The following is a 3,634-nucleotide window of genomic DNA, read 5'->3' on the forward strand; positions in this document are numbered from 1 at the left end:
GACAAGCCAAAGGCAAAGCCCTGCCTGGGCTCCAGGCAGAAGTGGACAGCAAAGAGGTGGCAGATGATGAAATTGGGACTCGACTCTCTGGGTGCAACTCATCCCCGCACTGCACTTTGCCACCACTGCTGCAGTCAAAGAGAGGCAATAAAAGTCAAAGCTGTAATTAACAGAGGATTGAAAACCTTTTGTTTTAATTAAACAGGGAGAAATTTCCTCTCTCATTGCCCTGCTCTGAGAAGCCAGGAGAGAGACCTGCCCGAGGAGGCACTTCAGGGCATGGTTGGGTGGCCACAGTGGTCATAAGCCGATGGTTGGATTCGATCTTGGAGGTCTTTTCCAGCCCCAAACCATTCCCTGCTCCCAAGAGTCTGCAGGGGAACATCTCCTGGGCCCTGGGCCTGCTGCTGCCACTCTCATTTCTTGCCCCTCAGCCAGTTCTGGCACCTGGAAAGGCACCGCTCCACCAGCGCGGCCGTGCGGGTGCCCAGGCAGGGAGAGGCTGCTGGGGATGGGCTCTTGGTGGGGTCCTCGCTGCAGCTGGGGTCTGCAGGTCCTGTGCACAGCCTGGGGCTGCCCTGGGCTGGGCTCACCTGCAGGGTGCTCTGGGCTGGCAGTGGCCCTGGGGGGTCGGCAGTGCTCTGGGACCTGCACAGCTCCATGCAAACCACACCTGGGGACGTGCAGAGATCCATGCACGGAACTGAGCTCTGCCCAGGGCAAGGATCCCCAAGGACCACAGCCTCGGCACAACAAAGCTCCCCCGTGCAGGGATCGAGCCGCTGGAGGGGGCAGGGCTCCGGAGCTGCGGTTGGGAGCTGCAGGGAGATGCTCTCGGCGCAGGTCTCAGCTGCCTCGGGCGCGGCTGTGGGCTGCAGGGGGAAGGTCTCCACGCATGGCCCAGCTGTGCCCGGCAGGCAGAGGTCCTCCATCGAGACCAGGTGCTGGAGAGGGAAGGTCTCCGCGCAGGTCCCAGGGGTCCCCAGGGTGCAGGGATCCACTGCTGAGGCCGAGAGCTTCACGGTGATGTTCTCCACGCAGGGCCCCGCTGTGGCGCCAGGCTGCTGGCCAGGGAAGGTGTCCACGCAGGGCAGAGCTGTCTGCAGGGTGCAGAGCTCCTCTGGCGAGGCCGTGGGCTGCAGTGGGAAGCTGCTGCCCCCCTTGCTCTGGGGGGGGTCGCAGGGGCTGGCCGCGGGGCAGACGCAGGCAGCCAGACCCGGGGCGGCAGAAGAGCCGCAGGCAGCTGCCTGCCGAGGGCAGCGACAGTCCCCGGGGATGGGGACAGCAGGAGGTGGGCAGGTGGGGACGGGCTGGGGACAGTCAGCCAGGCAGGAGGCTGCACCTCGGGAGCCCTGCTCAGGACAGGGCTGCGCAGCTCCATCCAGCTCCGCCCCGGCGCTGGCTGCTGGGCGGGCGCTGGGGCAGGCAGCGTGGGGCAGGCAGGGCAGCGGGCACCGGGAGGACATCTTCTGCTCTGCAGGCAAGCCTGGGGGAGCAAAGAGAGGCCTGAGGGGTCTGGTGGCTACCAGCCCACAGCAGCCACTCACTTCACTGTCTCCTGGCTGGTGAATTCAGCAGGGTCGGCTCTGGTGGTGCCAGAGTTTGGTCAGGAGAGAAGGAACAGAGAGGGAAGTTGCTGCTTTGGGCTGGTTGGGTTGGGGGTTTCCCCCTCCCAGTTTCTGCAACCACTCCTGAAGAAGGGGGTTGGATCCTTCCCTTTTCCCCCAGATCCACCCAAATTCAGCTCTTCCAACTCCAACTCTGGTTCCAGCCAAAGAGCTTCACCCCAGCAGCACTTTGCAGACAGCCACAGCTCTGCTCTCCTCTTGCAGCAGGTTTGGCAGGTCTGAGTTAACCTCCTCTCCCTCTCTCTTTTTCCTCCTGGATGTTTCCTTCTTGCCCTGAAACACTCTTGGAGGACAATCCCCAGCTGAGGGCAGCTGCAGCTGTTGCTGCCCTACCTTCACCAGGGCTCCCAGCAGCAGCAGCAGGCAGGTGGGAGGCAGAGGAGGTTGTTCAGCAGCTCTTACCTGGGGCCTTGGTGTGATGCTGCAGTGGCTTCAGCACTCAGGTGACAGCGATGTGCACAGCAGCCTTGGCTCCTTCAGCAAGGGGAGGTCTAATCCCTCTCAGTCCAGTGCTGGGGCATCAGGAAGGGTTTGCAGAGGGAGGCACAGCAAAGGAAGAGTCAGAGAATGGCTTGGGAGGGACCTTCAAGGTCTTCCAGTTCCAACCCCCCTGCCACAGGCAGGGACACCTCCTGCTGGCTCAGCTGCTCAAAGCCTCACCTTAAACACCTCCACGGATGAGGAATCCACAGCTGCTCTGGGCAGCCTGTTCAGTGTCTCAGCACCCTCAGAGTGCAGAGGATGATTGAGAACTCCTCCAGCCCTCACCAGCCAGGAGCTGGAGGAGCCAACAAACAACACGGGCTCAGGTCTGAGCAGTCCCAAAGGTGCTGAGATCTGAAGAGACCCAAAGAGGCTTAGATCTGAACAGTCCCAGAGGGGCTTAAATCTGACCAATCCCAAAGATTCTCAGATCCAAGCAGCCCCAAAGATGCTGAGGTCCAAACAGTCCCAGAGATGTTTAGCTCTGACCAATCCCAAAGGTTCTTAGATCCAGACAGCCCCAAAGGTGCTGAGGTCCAAACAGTCCCAGCCAGGCACCATCCCAGCGCTACTCACCCAGCTCAGTCCCGGCAAATGAAGCCACGGAGGAGAGGCAGCAATGCAAGCCTGGGACAGTGCAGAGCCTGGCCTCAGCAGTGGGGTGCCCCAGGCACAGAAACAAGCCACCCTGGTGCTCACCAGGACCTGCTCCACCTCTGCTCCCTGGTGAAGAATTTGCCTTAATTATTCCCACCGGGAACCGGCAATTTCCGCGCCGCGGCGTCACCTGCGGCCGTGCAGGTGGCTCCTGGCTTCACGTGGCCCTGAGTGGGGATGACAGCAGGGAGGAATGTGGGAAATGAGTGGACTCTTGGCTTGGCCCTGGAATAGGTCCCCCAGTCATGGGTCAGTTGTGCCGTGATGGTCAAACATCCTCCGGCCCAGCGCATCGCGAGGGCCATTAGAGGCGGGAGGGGGATGTGGGATCTGCGCAGCTCCTCTGTCCTCAGCCCTGGGTGACCTCCTTCTGCCGCTGCCAGCAGCCCTCTTCAGCCCTGCTGCTGCTGGCAGGAGTGTCCTGACCTGCTCCTGGAAACTCTGCTGGCAGCAGCAGCCTCCTGCTGCTTTGCTTCTTTCTCCTCAACTCCATCTCAGAGCACATCAGCTCCACCACCATGACCGCAGGGACAGAGCAGTGGGGTGGGAAGGGAGTTTCAGAGACCCAACCCAGCCCTCTGCCAGGGCAGGGCACCCAGGGCAGGGCACCCAGGAACACATCCAGGTAGGGTGGGAAGCTCTCCAGAGAAGGAGACTCCACAACCTCTCCGGGCAGCCTGCTCCAGATCTCTGCCACCCTCACGTTGAGGTGGAGCCTCCTGGGTTCCAGCTTGTGAGCTTTGCTCCTCATCCTGTCACTGGGCACCACCACCAAGAGCCTGGGCACTGATCAGGTCCCCTCTCAGCCTTCTCCTCCCCAGCCAGGCCCAGGTCTTTCAGTGTTCCTTCATGGGAGAGATGCTCAG

Source organism: Pogoniulus pusillus, chromosome 43, assembly GCF_015220805.1.
Source record: "Pogoniulus pusillus isolate bPogPus1 chromosome 43, bPogPus1.pri, whole genome shotgun sequence".
In the NCBI taxonomy this organism is placed as follows: domain Eukaryota; kingdom Metazoa; phylum Chordata; class Aves; order Piciformes; family Lybiidae; genus Pogoniulus; species Pogoniulus pusillus.